Source organism: Phasianus colchicus, chromosome 5 (assembly GCF_987193195.1).
Source record: "Phasianus colchicus chromosome 5, bPhaCol1.hap1.1, whole genome shotgun sequence".
Classification (NCBI taxonomy): Eukaryota; Metazoa; Chordata; class Aves; order Galliformes; family Phasianidae; genus Phasianus; species Phasianus colchicus.
In genome coordinates, this window is record NC_143440.1 from 18,453,179 (window position 1) to 18,469,238 (window position 16,060).

Below are 16,060 nucleotides of genomic sequence, written 5' to 3' on the forward strand. Positions count from 1 at the left end.
ATAAGGAATGAAGTGGTAGTCTCCAAACTCAGCTGCACAGGAGTTTATCTACCTCCAGAAAATGGTAGCAAATAACTTCATGTAGACAGTCAGGGTGAGTGCAAATGGCTTTTCCTGCCTCCAAGGTTATGCATAGCACATGTAGCATCTCCTACTTGTGCTCACATGCCTTGAGCCCATTTTCCTAAATAATGTAACTGAGAAATCACAGGCTGTAACCAATGTTTTGTCATACCGCACCAGATAAAGATATAATTGTTTGTCTTTTCTCATGCGAAGAGTTCTAAGCTTCTCTGGGTATTCATTTTACCACTATAAAAATAAATCTGCTCTGCATCCTCTTGAAGTTTAGAACCTCAACAATTTGACTTTCAGTGATAAAATCTGCCAGGTTTTCCAGGTTCTGCAACCTGGAAGCAAAACATACGGATTAGTTAAGGGCTGCAATAGGCTTGTGAGCAGTTGTTAGTTATTCCAGTGGCATAGCTCGTGCTGTTTTCCTTTCACACAAATTACCCTGGAAGCCTTGCCCGCTGAGGCAGGTGCTCTCAGGAGATAAGCACCAGTGTGGAAAAATTGGGAATTAATCCCATTGTGCAAAAACTTGACATCTAATCTACTACTTACATTTGTAACACACCCAGTAGAGTTTAGCTGATCTACCACTGCGCTCTTAAACAGCCACAGTGGTCAGTGTGTCCTTCCCAATGCTTTTCAGTGGTCCCATTTTACTATAACTAAAGGTGCTGCACGTGCATCTTCCAAAGTGTTTTTCAGCTTTGCACATGCAGACTTTCACTCAGTCCTGGACTCAATGGAGTCAATGATCTCAGGTGACAGTGGCATGGAGGATCCCTTTTCCAGCTGGTTTCCTATGGCGAAGGATTCCCGCTGTGCAAATCTTGTGGGGATTTGGCCATCATCGTGGTATCCAGCCACACAGCTTGTTCAGGCCCCAGGTGCTTTTCAGCAAGCACAAGACTTATAAACTTGAATTCTTTAAAGATGGAAAAAAGATCATTCGATGTTTAAGTACCTTTGGGGCTAGACATCTCTTGAGCAAGGGTTTTAAGGATTTACTTTCAGATGAAAGGAAAAGAACTTGAATTTAACTTCTGCATCAATTTAAATTCCTAAATCTATTTTCTAACCTAACCCTTAGTCACTAAGGCATCTGAATGGAGAGATTAAAATAACCACCTTTGATAATTCCTTAAAATTCCTGAATGAAAAGTACTCCTACGAGATACATAAATGATTTGCCTGTTTCACACAGACCAGAAAATCAGGACTAAACTCCAAGAAAAAATGACATATCAAAACATCAGCTCAAACAGAAGGTTCCAGCTGTTCCAAATGCCACTAAACCACAATGATTATTGCAAACATAAATAAAGCAAAATCTTAATCCAACTTTATCAAGGAGTAACTAACCATATTTGTCTATTCTTCTTGTAGTTCTGTGAGAGCACATTTTCATAAGCAAGGGAAAGATGGAATATGAGCTGCCACTTTCTCTCATATTGTATGAAAAACCCAAACACCTATAAATACATCTAACAAACAACTGAAGTTGCTCAACTCATATAGGGTAGAAAAAAAAAAGCATCAAACTGAAGTCTAAATTATGCCCTTGATAAGTGGCTTGAGTTGTGTTTGTTTTGATTTTTTTATTTTCAGTGGATGATGTCACTTCCTTGTGACCACCTCAAACGATAACTGTTGCAAGAGCACTATGGCTGTTAAGCCAAAAAAATGATTGGAATTTTCTGAAAATTTTTACAGCTTCAGTAGTCACTTCCAGACTTACATTTTGTGTTTTAAAATCTATCTTTAAATAGGCGACAAAGCGTTCCAGAATCTGTCAAGGTAAAAAAAAGTCAAAGCATGGAAAAGCAAACGCATTGCACTTACGCCACACTTTACGCTTGTGGTGAATGGTTTGGTTGTTCCATTTGTAGACTTTTCACACAGAATCATGCAGAATCACCAAGGTTAGAAAAGACCTTCAAGATCACACAGTCCAACCATCCACCAATCATCAATAGTACTCACTAAACCATGTCCCTCAACACAAAATCCAAACGTTCCTTGAACACCTCCAGAGTTGGTGACTCCACCACCTCCCTGGGCAGCCCATTCCAGTGCCTGACCACTCTTTCAGAAAAGTAGTATTTTCTTTTGCCTCCATTCATTCCAGTAACAAAAGTGCTTATAGCACCTTGTCTGTTCTAGTTAGGGTAGCTCTTTCCCACCAAGTTGAAATGATCACACAAAATTCCTTTTTTTTTTTTTTTTTCATTTTCCCACCATTCTGTTACTTTCCAAAACATTCTCTGAGAACTCTAATCCTAGTTCCTTACAATACAAGGGGGAGAAACACTACTGTTAGACACTGATTTAAATGTTACTGTAAATCTTTAGCATTCCAAAAGACACCTTACCAGTTAGTAAAGAAAAAATGCTTTTTCAGTTACTAAAGAGAATGCCTGCAGTGGGGTATGGCATGAGGAAACCTGAGCTGTCTAGAAGTGAGTCCTCGCCCACTGGAGCAGCTGAGCCATTAGAGCAGGACTGTTCAGGTTAGGAGCGTACTGCCTGGATGTGTATCTTCTGGGTCCAGTGTCATATCTCTTCTTGACAGCGAATGAACGGTTTGGATCAGAGCAATTTTCGTAAGGACTTGTGCTTCTACATTTTAGAAGATTTTTAATCTCATGCCTCTAGATATGTAACCTGTAATTTCTCTGTGATATTTATATTGCATATATTTATGTGTAAGTAACAGGTTGCAAACATTTGAAAAGCAAATATGATTTATTTCTTCTGCTGGACCTGTCAAGGATTTAGTACAGAGCACTGGCGTGGGCTGCTCTGAGAGGTTGTGGACTCTGTTCTTGGTGATATTTACAAGCCATTTGGACGTATATTGTGCAGTGTGCCATAGGTGACCCTACTTGAACAGGTTGGACAATATGACCTCCAGAGGTCCCTTCCAACCTCAGCCATCCTATGATTCTGTGAAAAATATCAAAGTTGGAATAATAGTTTTAAAAAAATAATAATGAATAGATTAATGGGCTGGGATAAGAGACATTTACTGGGTTCTCTGGAATGAGAGAACATTCCACAGAGCATTCCAAATCTACAAATCAAGTTCCTATGTGTTCAGGTAGTGACAGAAGTATTGCTCTGGGACTATGGGAATGAGCACAACAACACTGAATGGAAGCTGAGTAAAAGAAGAGAGGTTTTAGTAGCTCTGTCACCACCAGTCCAGAATAAAAATGCTGCTTTGGGCTCCCATGTTAATGCATTTTTCCAGTAATGTGAGCTGTCTGGTAGATTCGCTGTTCATTCCTTTTGCATAAATGGTCAGGTAAAAGCTGGAATACACAGTTTCTATTCCTCTCTGTGAAATACAACTTCTTGACATTGTTTAATAAAGTGTATTTCATTCTTTTCCTGTTAGAAGCAGCTTATATATTTATGTTTGAATGACAAAGTAGTAATAGAGAAAAATATCTCCTATAATTTTTCTGCAAACTATATTGTTCTTTAATATGAACACAACAATAAGGTTGTGTTCACAAACATACTGTTACCAATATAAATAATTACAAAACCATAAAAAAATAAACGCACACAATAACCAAAAGTATAAACCCACCACTACTAAATAGCACTTCATAACTGTGGCTCTGAATTATTACTGCTTTACCAACACAGCCACAGTAGCCGACTTCATAAAATTCTCCGCTCTACAAATTAAATGAATTGGATAATTAAGAAAGCCTATGTTTAGTCCACAAAGGGAAACCACCATCACTATAGCATGAAAATGAACCCACATTTTTAAAAATGGTAACATTTTGTTTCCTGGCACACATGATCCATACCTACTTGCTCTCTATCCATTTGCAGCAGTGCGTATAGGGAATTTAGAAACTGGGCAAGCTGGTTTGCTTCTCAAGACAGCCAAAGACACGCTACCAATAACTTCAGGTCTAGATTAGAAAGTCTTCAGGAGTGGGACTTTGGCCCCTGCCCATCTGCAAGACACTTAATTGCTATCAATAAATAGAGAACTACAGACTGAGAGTAGAAGGTTTGGTACGAAAGACATGTCACAGGCCACACAGATGTGCAGGCATTGCACTAGGACCTGTCACCTCCACTGTCATAGCTGAAGACAGATCTTTGACTCCACGTTTTCCTTCTTCGTGCCAAGAGAGGAAGGAAATTATAACTCTTAAAATATGTTGACTACACCATGCTGCCTGATTACCTTCATTGCATTAGCCATAGGAACAGGGCAAAAACACACCTATACAGATGATGTCAGGGAATTAGGCATGCATGTTTTATTCTGAACAGCATCTCCAGAACAGTTGCTGGCACTATGCCAGTCACATTTGACTTGTAACATCCCAATATTTGCCAGCAGGATTTTTTGCACTGTATGCAGATGGCTGGGTGTTATTCTCCCTCTACCAACATGCCTGAGTCCAGTAACAACCCTGCTTCTGGCAAAATTCAATCTTTTCTCATCTCTCAACCCATGCTCATCTTTACATTAGTTTTTAATTAATCTACGGTTAGCTGAAGCTCCCTCAGTGAATCAATGATTTCCTTTCAATTCTTATTAAAGATTTTTCATTTTCATAAACTTGCAGCATGTTGCTGAAAATCAGCTAACAGCACATTTTTCTCTCATTATCACATCAGTGAGGAATGGACCCAATGAAGCAAAAAGAGCAAACGTATGGCACTGAGGACCTCCAGGCTCTTCTATCTGTTCTATACAATCTCAGATGCTGCAAATAAAAACATTGTCTTTTGCCACTTTAAAACCATGGGACTGATTCTTTCTTGGTGTCAAGTGCCATAACTCTGTTTTGGTACACAGGCAAGTTACCCTGACTTACACCACCTGTTAGCTCCTACTCTATAGATATACTTTCTAACTAAGGGACCAGCCCTCAATGAAACCGTTCCTCAAACAGGAATTGCAGGAGTTTTTTGTGACTGCATTGTTTCTGAATGCAAGTTCTTCTGTTATTTGATGAAGGTCTGATCAGAATGGGATTCAATTTACAAGCCTTTGGCAAATTGAAAACAGTCTTTAAAATCCCCAAACTTTCTGATCACATTTGCTTTAAAAAGAGATGAGTACATTATGCAAAATAGAGTGATGAGCATACTGCTTACTCCTGTAGATGGCATGGGAGGAAAAATCACTATTTAGTCATTGAAGCAAAATGCAAGACATCATGCATTTTAAGCTAGTTCATCAGATCTGTGAGCTGTAGGCACTGGTACTAGGTCCAATTAAAGACAGAATCCCTTATGGCTTAAGCCCATGCTCACTAAGCATGTGTATTACATTAAACCTTTTATTTTCCCTTTTCTTGAGTTACCCTTCTATGCATTTTGGTCTAAATTTTCAGAAAATTGCATGCACAGTTCCTACGATTATGCATGTAATCAATTAGCTATTTATGTATACAACTACTGTGACCAGGTATGCAAATCGCCAAGCGGCTTTTGCCATTTTTCAGTAATTTAGACCTTTGTCATTTATTCATCCGCTTTTGTTCGAAACAGTAAGTTCATGGAAATTTAATTCATTTGAAACATATGTGTAGATCCATATGAACTGCCCAAAAGCACCACAAAGAGAAAGGATAACCTTGTTGTTAAGGCAGGAGAGCGCGAAATCTGGTTTCCATTCCGAGTTCTGCCACACATTTCCTGTGTAACCTTGGGCAAGTCATGAACTGTAACCTATCTAAGTGTGGCTGACCTACATGTAAAGCAGACAGAGCAATCCCCTTGCTTCACCAGGCTATTGAGACGTTTTGTTTGTTAGCACGTGTGAAAAACATTGAAACAAGTAAGTGGAAGGTGCTATAGATGTATAAGCTATCATTAATGATATTATGTATGTGATACGTGGTTCGTATCCCATCGTGAAACAGTATGTAAAGGGGTAAACGTGGACTGAGAACTTGAGAACTGAGCAAAGAAAATGGCAAACAAATTCAAGTAAGGAGATGAACAAGAATCAAACAGTAATGGTGAGCAGAGCATGAATAGGCATGTGAGTAATTAACCTTTATAGTACAATTTTTACTGTCCTACTTGGTCTTGCCCTTTCACAAGAGGCTTAAGTGTCCAAAGATATTTGAGAAGCACCGAGTTAGTTAATTCAGCACTGACCACCATGCAGTCCGGTTGATCAGCATGAATTCTTTAATCAGGATAATTCTGACAGTTATACTTATGCCAGATACCAGACAAAGGCTTGTGGAGAGTGTTATGGCATTCAACTGATCGGGATAGCATGTTCATTTATAGGAAAATGTGCCCTCTTTCTTTCCTTATTCACCAGGACAGAACTATTAAGTCAGTTCTGTTGCTGTGGTTCCTTTCTTATTTTTAGATAAAATGCAATTAAATTTGCACATCTCTTCATCTGGGGCACGGTTTTCTGGGAGACATACAGATCGTGACATAATCTCTGAGAGTACATCTCCTTTTAAAAATAACCTCATTTTGTAGCTGACCCATGTATGGCACTCACACTGACATTATTAGGAGTCTAGAGTAGACTGATAGCAGTATCTGCCCCAAATGATGTATGATTAGAACAGCAAAATGCACAGTATGTTGCTGGTCCAGCCAGGGTAAAATGTTACATCTTGGGTCTCAGTTTCCATTTTGATTAACAGAACCTTACCTTTTGAGAACTGAAACAAAGCATTTGAGAAAATGTGGCTGATTTTTTCTTTACCTTGGTAAAGCACTTTGATGAGTCGTTATGTCAAGTGAGATATTTTGGGGGAGGTTCTGAAAATCAGAATTGGCAAAGGAAAATGGAACTAATGAAGAAAATTCTAGTAAGTTAAGTTTTTTTGAGCGTTGGGCAAACGTTTTATTATATGCCTTGTTTCATACCTCTGAAGGTGATGATCATCCGTTGAGTTTGTGTTCAATCTGCAACTGAGAAAGCAAGCTTACTGATAATGCTCTTAAATTTGCTACAGTGAGCTTTGTGCTTCCAGTGTGAAATGCTTAGCTGTGCACAAAATGAAAGTTTGAGAAGCACTGCTCTACAGAAAGTGCACTGAGGTTCTGGGAAGGATGCTATCTGTGAAACCTAGCTGAGAAGAACTCATCAGTAAAAACTATCAGCAGTGTTATATTCTGCTTGCCCGTTACTGTCTTTTTTTTCCCACAGTCTGCTTTCTGCCCAAAATACGTAATTTCATAACTGACCTGAGAGGACTCAGCTAACCTAAACAGGCCTTCACACGAACTCTTCTCCATGTTTAGCATAGCTTCTACTCTTAGTTCATTATCTGGGGCAACTCAAACCACAGCACCTGTCCAACATGTCCAGGCTGGGCACTGGGGGCTGCAGGGAAAGAACCACACAAGGCTATTTGTGAGGCGTGCTCCTAGGGGTGCAGAGCCTCCCACTTCATCACACCCGCCTCCAGAGCTGCCATACTCCATCATGTCAACACTCGTGCAGAAAAGCTACCCTGATTCCCATTAACAGTGTGCTAACAATAAGGGGTGGCTGTGATAGGCCACCGTGACCTTCTGCAACACATTGGCTCTCTGCATTCTCTGGAATTCTACTCTACTTGAATTGGAGCAGATCTTGGAAAAAGATATGATCTTGATTTAGTATTTTCCAATGAGGGAAAATACACTATAAACTTTGGGAGATTATTTCAATAGCTAATTAAAACTCTGTGAAGATCATGAGGAAGGTCCTTATCAGCTGCTGAGGAAGAATCCAGATTTACTGCTTTTATATATGAATTGCACGTGTTAATTGTTTTGTTTTTGTTTTTTTTTTAATCACAGATTGCAATACAAAAAAGGAAAAAAAAAATCTGGTCAGCAGAATGATTAAATGAATCACTATTTATTTCCAAGTGAAGTGTTGATTAAACCTATTAGATATTACCTTAAAAATGGAGATACTGGGCACATGCAGTGGGAGAAGTTGCACCATGCTATAGCTGGTTTTCATTACATCTGAGCTAGTTAATGGAAAAAAACAGGCACAACATGATTCATTTGATCTTAGGCACACACCTACCTTGCATTTGAACAGATGAATCATATTTTTAGCATGTGTGACACTTAAGAAAATTTGGGCAGTGGCCCTAATTCAGAGCAACCAGGAAATGACCTGCTGAAAGTGATCTACCTGATGGAAAACAATCTGCAAATGGCAAGGTAGAGGGAGTGGACCTTTAGCTCAAATCCATGGTGTTACCTCTGCTGTCAGGTCCTTGGACTGTTGTGGAGAAGTACCCTAAAGCTGTCTCATGACTAGTTTGTAATCAAGTCCCACTGGCTGCACGATGTCAGGTACGGTCCTGGAGCTGGTATGGATCATATGATTTATATGAACTTAGAAGGAATTAAGTGCATGTCCTCTGTGATGTGAACCAAATCACAGCAAGGGAAAAACACTGGTGATTCACTTCAGAAGTATACTGTAGGTCTGTGTGGCAGCATTAATGTTGAGACAGCCCAAGTGCTTTGCCTTCATGACAAAAAGGTACCTGGATCCGTGCTCAACACTGGTGGTTAGATCTCAGTCAGTGGTCATTATTTCTCTCTTCCAGACATTCAGTTAGACATTCCCAGAGGCAAATAAAGTATTCTACTTCTTCTTCTGTCTTGGCATGTGTGGTTGCTGACTTCTGTCAAATACAGCTTGTATGTTCAGGACTGCAATGTGCATCAATTTTGGATAAGAGTGCCTAGGGAGCAGCTGTTTGCCTGGGTTTCAGGCTATGGTTTAGCTACTACCTTTTGAGGAAGCATTTAATCATGTATGTTTCTCTTTCACCTGAACACATGATTAAGCTTACAGGCCAAATCAGTTTGGTCAAAACCAGATGTCTATCAAATCTAGGCAATGAAATCCTTTCTCTTCATACAAATCCCTTGCTTCAGTACTGCAGAAATACCCGCTTCCTTCTCTGCTTGGGTTTTTGTAAACCTACTGGTTTTAAAAGTATTTGTTACTTTACACTTTGATATTGGGTGTAATTTCTTCCATCAGTAAAGGAGATAACCAGGAATGAAGTTCTTTAAATTCTACGTTTAAGAGGAGAGATCCATCTTTCATTCTTCTGTAAGTGCTATGCTTGTCTACAGGCTGTATAGTTATAAAGGTGGAAACTTAAGAGGTCAGATGAGGAACATTGCTTCAACAATGTTGGGGGTCATCACTGGAATGTAAAGAGATCGTTTTATTTGTAGACAACTCAGTAATTGTCAGAGGAATATCATCTACCTTCTTTATCGTCCAAAGAATTCATCTGATAGTTTGCAATGAAGATGGCTTTTCAGAGGATTTGCTTTTGTTTGAGTCATCATCTCAAAATAAAGAAAAATATTTTACTCTTAAATTGTAATTTTCCTTAGCTCTTTTATGCCAGCTGAAATTTATACTGTTCCCAACCAACGTATGTTTTTTACATTTTCTCTCCCTTTGATATACACCTACTCAAATAAATGGGCAAAAATAATAATTTGCTGTACTTTTAACTTAAGATCCAAAAAATTCCCCAAGAGAAGCTGGATTTAATTTCTAGACAGGGAAGCCGAGGCAGAGGGAGCTCTAGGGCTTTGCTTGGGATCACACAGGAGGCCAGCAATTGATTTGGGAATAAAATCCAGGTGTGCTGGTTAATTTCTACATGCAGTTCCCTAACCAACACTAACCTCCCAATCCCTTCTCTCTACAGCCGTATCTCATTTCTGTGTTTTGGAGAAGTGTTACTTTAATGCAAGGTTCCAAAGCAATGCCAGTTGTCTTAGTTGAACTTATTGAATTTTAAAACTCTGTAGAGTTTTGCATCGAAGTATGTGACGTGTTTATCCCACTTCTCAGTTCCTATCACAGAAATGAAACTCTCATAAAATCTCAGTGCTTTTAATGTCTGCTATCAAAAGATCGGGTCACTGAGAAGATGAAGAATGCGATGGAACATGGCAAAAACGTTCAGCCGTTCCTGTGACAAATACAGCCCAGGGAGATTCTCTTCCCGTATCTTCTAAAGAGGCTTTTAAAACGTTCGTTTGGAGCAGCAGGTAGTTGTTAACATCTCTAAAGAGTGGCCTGTCCGTGCATAGATGCGGAGGTGGAATTCGGAGCACTCGTCTGACCCAAGCAGGAAGGGGCTGTTCCGTTTAACGAGGGCGAGCCCAGCCACAAAGAAGTGATAATGGAGATGCCATTGACGACGGGGATACATGCAGAAGCCACAGAGATTCCTCCTTTTGTCTCCAGACTGATCACAAGGACCAGAATTCATTCACACATAGAAAGAAACAATTGCCCGAAGTGCCCGAAGGAAATGCAGAGAGTTGAGCTCCAGATAGTGTAAACTAAGAATCTTTCTGTTCGTGCAGAAGAAAAATATGCTCGTTCCAAGTCCACATGCATAGATCTCGAGCTGATTTTTAAATTTTTTTAAACAGAATTAGGCAAATACTTTCTCTGCTTCCTCCCACAAAATGCATTGGGATCTTTCAGCAGATTCCAACCATCGAGTTGTTGCCTTTTCTATTTGGTCTAAAATACATCTATGGCTTTTTGGTGTTTTTTTTTTTAGTCCCCCCCAATTAGATAATCTTTATTTTTCATTCATCTCAGGTCTAGCTGCGTCGCTTTGACCTCTCTGTGAGGCCTGGGTAAATCCTGAAGATGCTGGGCCACAATTCTTAAGAAGGAAACTTCAAGTTCTTTCCGCTTCACTTCCCCTTCACATGTCTGAGGCAGTTAGCGTTGCTGCCCCATAGTCTGCGTGGCAGGAGCTGTGTGCTAGCTGTGGCACCCTTTGTCTGCATTTTTCCTCTCGTTAGTCTCCTTGACCTTTCATTGTCTTATTCCTGCAGTGTCAGGTCAGACTTAGTGTAGGTCTCCCTTCACTAAGGACCCCTTTCCTTTCGTGGATCACTAAGCAGGACAATTGCTCTATCCATCTTTTCAGGGTCTATTGTCGAGCCCCCCCTGAGCTGAGAAAGGTTTGATTCACTGGGAAACCATTTTGGTCAAAGGGAAGCCTGACTATGTGTCCTTTTAGGAACTCTGTCTTAATCACTGACTTTTTTATCTGGGATATGAAGAGGATTCAGGAGATCAAAAGGTTTGGGAGTACATGGGTTTGACCACATTTTTCCTGGAAATAATGGGAAACCTCCACTGAAAAATGAGCTCCGTTACAATGGGCAAACAAGAAGGAAAGCCACATAGTGTTCCCAGAGCATTCTGAATCATCGGACCTTCAATAGCTTCCATAAAGAAGGGAAAAAGTAAACAGAAAAAGTAAATGGAATGTAATAATTAATGGACCTGAAGAATCAGACTCATTTTATTTGCGCATAATCGGTGATTTTGAAAAAAAGATAAGTCAAAAGAAATTGACAGAGCAGATGGAGAAGACTTCTTGATGCCTGGAAGTTCAGTTGGGCTGAGCATGTAGAGGACACACATGTAGTTATTCAGAAGTAGTACCTTGTGTCACCATGCATTCAATGGTTGCATATTCTTCCTAGGACCATGAAAAGTTGCAGAGGTCTTGCTGAAGCATCACAGTGGAACTGTGCTGGGTCTGAAGGCACTAACTTTGTCACTAGGTGTTATGTCTTCGGCCACATACATGCTAATGCCTTGAAAATTTCATCCTGCGTGGGACAGACATCCAGATGTCTACTTTTTCTAGGCATCATCTGTGCCTTTCCTGGCTTTGGAATGCACCCAGTATTAGCAAGTTTAAATATAAACTTCAGTATTTGCTCAGGTATTTTCCTGAGTCAAATAAAAAGTGCCAGCTGGATGTTACGAGTGCCTGCGTACTGGCTTTTGGATGAGGAGCTGCAGCAGGCTTCAAACAAGGTCAAACTTACAGGTTATACCTTTATTTCCCAGCAAGAAAGGGAGGAAGTAAGCCTTTAGAATATAAAAACAACAACAACAAAAACCTAGAAAACTCATCTTAAAAGAAAAATTCTCACCAGGTATGAAGACTATAAAGTGATGAAACCACATGTCTGAAATGTTTGAAGGAGAGATGGGTTTAGAACTGGATGAGATGTGAAGCATTCCTGTTTTCTATATTGAAATTTCTGAACCTGATATTTCTTCATTGGAAAACAGACATAATACTTTGAATGTTTACACTGAGTATGTCCAGAACAATTTGGTTCTTTTTTGTTTACTGTTATCTATATGCAGTAACTTTTATGCCACCTTAACGTGCTCCTGACATTTGACTTCGCACTGTCAGCTGATCTCTTAATGTCAGCAGTGCCACTTTCTGTCAACGCCATTAAGTAGAGATGTCCAGGATATTAAATATGCTTGAATTTATATATAAGAGAAAGGGAAAAAGTGATTCAAGCACTTTCTGAACTGTAGAAACAGCTGAATTGTGCTTTGGTGGAATTGCTCCAGAAAAAAACTTCTGCTCAAGAAGAGTATTTAATTCAGATTCTTAGTAGCAATAAATATCCTTTTTCTCTATTAACAAGTGCCAAACATATGAGGAGAAAATATGAGCTGGTAGAATTAGTATAGCTGCAATTTTAGACTTCCCAAAGGCAGAAGAATGCCCTAGGATATATTTCAGCTACATCAGGGAAGCCCTTCATATAATGGAAGTGCAGTCTCATGAGGTTAAACTATGGAAAATGGTTGCATTTTATATCATATTCTATTCTGATAAAGAGAGTTTTGTTGACTATTTCTGAGGACTAACTATCACAAATGCAGAGTATGTGGAAAAGTCACCAATTTCACTGCAGCAGAAATGCCAAGTCATGGTCTGAAGCACTGATTGAGCACCTGGTGGGAATGCAGGGCCAAGCCAGGGAACTTCAGGTGCATGCAATGCCCCTTCCCAGACCTCATTTAAGGGTTGGCAGTGGAGGCAAAACTGTCTTGCTAGAGATCTCTATGTACCTGGGACCTTCTAAGGGTAAGCAGATTGATTGATTGATTGATTGGTTGGTTGGTTTATTTATTTCTCCTTCTGTGTCCATAGCTGCTGCGTTTGAGCATATCATTACTTGCTGCAATCTAGGACTTTGCTACTATGTGGTCATTGCTATGCTTTCCGTTGCATTACAACCTGGTATTCCATTGTACAAGTTATTTTCTCTCTACGTGTTTTTAATGACTTTATGATGGAAATCTAAAATTGTTACATCAAAAAACACCCTGTGGGAAAATACATTTAATGAGTAAGAGATAAATGGTTTTCATTGACTTTAATGGCTAACATTAAGGCTATTGATAGAAGCTTTCTTCATCTAGGATGTTTTCTCTCCATTACTGAAGTTACTGCTTCAACCTACCTATTAGCAGGGCATTGTATGCAAGGGCTTTTTAATGTGCTTCTGTCAAAACTAACCAGATTATTTCAATCTGAGCATCCATTACGTGGTAACCTTTAAAGAAATTAAATTTACCTCATTTAAAGGTCTTGTGTGTCATGTTTCTGGGATCTTTTGAGAGATCTCATGTTGTTTATTATTTTTTGAGTCTCAAAATATATCTTAGGTGGGCTGCTACTCTTCTTACCTCTGAAAAAATCATGCTGTCCCTACGTATCCTCACAATTCAGCCTTTCTTGATGAGCTGACTTTGGTAAAAGTGATTATGAACCTCAGGAGAAATCAATTTTCCTGACTGGGAATTAGCTCAAGAATTTGACTTAGCACAGATAAGTCTCATGTAATTTGGAGATCCTGATACTGCCTTCCTTCTCTGTCAGTGGATTGGTGGGGCGAGACCTCCAGCAAAGTAATGATAAAAGGAGAAAGGTCAGCTCCTCTGTTAGCACATCTGGATCAGAAAGAGGATAATTTACTATCCTCACCCTAAATTCCCATTGAAATGAACAATCCTTTTCCTCACAAAAGGCTAGTGGCTCTGCTGCATATTTAACTGAGATGGTAATATGGTCAGTTACATAGCTGAAGATCTAAGAACTATAGTATGATTGAACTAATTGCTTCCAGTGGGCAAGAAACAGAAAGAAGCTATAAAAAAAAGTATGCAGTATTTGAAAATCAGTTTTTTCTTCAAATAATACTGTCTATAGAGCTTTAAATGCCAGATGGAACATAAATTGTTAACTATTATTTCTTGTAAGCGTTCACGTTTTCTGTCCTTTGTTAAACCTTAATCTCCATATGTTGGTTCACGCTAATATCTTCCACAGTAAAATGCAGTGCATACAGGTGGGAAAAATGGCGGTGTGTTCTGAGTAGTTACAGTTAGTTGCTAAATATTGATGTTGTATTCAACCTTATTATTTTCTAATATTGAGATACTGTGTAATTGCAGAGCTGTATTAACTCTTCTTTTGTAACAACAGCTTGATCAGTAAGTAGCTGGTTAAAGGGAAGATTTCCACTAACTTCAGTGGTCTGTGAATCAAGCTCTTGATATATATAGAAGGTCCCTGAAAACAAAGTTTTATTTTTTAATGTATTGTCTCATTTGTTGAATAGCATGGCTTACTGCCCAGTGTTATGGCAGTTCACAATGACTATTCTTCCCACCCATTCTCCTCCTCCTTCCATTAATCAGTGATGGGTTGAATTCAAATGTTTTGGAAGTTCAGTCTGGTTTTGATGCAATGGTACATAAAAATATCTACAAAGTAGTTATTGGGGTGCTTGGTGTGGCTGCATTTGTCCTGGGGAAACCTCCCCCTTCTTTCTGAGAGCAGCAGCACATTTTGTGGGAAGGTTGGCAGCTCTACAAGGTCCTCTTTGAGGCAGGCTCCACTCCCTCTGCCCCAGTGGTACATCCATCATTTTTGGTTTTCCTTTCCAAAATGCTTTTCACAAAAGTCACTTCCTTGTTTCACATTACTCCATGCTTCGTGAATTCAGACTGGAACATGCTGCGAACCAGATCCATATCTGGTGTAAATCAGCATCATCCTGCTACTCTCAGTGGAACTAAAAAATTTGGTATCTGTGGAGGATCTTGCCCGTGAACTCTAAGCAGGCATTTTTAGTAGAGAGAAAATGGGTTTGTGTGTTTTGGGGAGAGAGATAGAAGAGGAAGGAAATGGGAAATCCTACCTAAACATTAAGGTGTTTATCTTCACTAACCTTTCTAACATGATAATTTTGGATGAACTCTTGCTCTTAGTACCCTCATACTGTCCATTTCCAGGTGCTAGAAATTGGTGTGGAACAAAAAAAGGGTCTGAGTTGATGCTGTATAAAAGAGCTCAATTAGTAACGTCATAAAAAAAAAAAAAAAAAAAAAAAAAAAAACTTTGTATAAATGTATCCTCTGCACTCTCATTTCTGTCTAACTGTTCATGCTAAGCACTTATTTCAAAAGTTGCTCCAAGTTTATTCAAGGATGCATTTAGTTGGATCTGCAGTATTTGTCACTTGTTGGCCAAAACTGACATAAGGGATTTCAATGTGCTGCTTCTAACATGGTGACACTGCCTTTAATTTAGCATAAGTGATTATATATGTTTGACTGTCAAATCACTGTATGTAGCTTTTTGTGGCTGGGGACTTGTTTTATCTAAGAATTCTGCTGAACCTCTTCCAAACCAGAACTCTCATGTGTATAATTATATTGTATTTTCATTATATAAACTGTATTTTTAAGACTGAAAACATATGAAATGATTATGGGAACGTGCATTCTATACGACACTACCACGTAGTTGTGGGAAGAGAAGTTCATAACATAAACCAAATGTTGTCATTAATACACAGGTATGAGATGCATCCTGTGAAACTCTTAAAGATGGAATAGAAGGATCGGCAAATACATTCAATTGCACTTCAGATTGAATGAAATTTATAGCAAACTTTACTTTGCAGTGAATAAACACCTCAGTGGTACTTAATGGGAGTAGATGTCAAATATTCATAGCTCGCTGTTGAACTTGTAGCCAAGTTAGCTGCTTTCAAAATACCTTTCAAAGAGATACTTCTGCAAATGTTTATTGCATCTTTAATGTGTCTAATAGGT

At 39.1% G+C, this 16,060-nt stretch overlaps 1 long non-coding RNA gene across 7 annotated transcripts in view; it reads left to right on the forward strand.

The window, feature by feature from the left end:
• Nucleotides 1–16,060, forward strand: part of LOC116229084 (uncharacterized) — a 272,134-nt gene that overhangs the window by 239,069 nt on the left and 17,005 nt on the right. The window contains exon 6 of one of the 7 annotated variants that reach the window (XR_016466796.1): nt 4,729–5,509. The exons of the other annotated variants lie outside the window; for them this stretch is intronic. This is a non-coding gene — a long non-coding RNA (uncharacterized LOC116229084). Of the gene's footprint in view, nt 1–4,728; nt 5,510–16,060 lie in introns of those variants that run through there. 7 annotated transcript variants of the gene reach the window in all.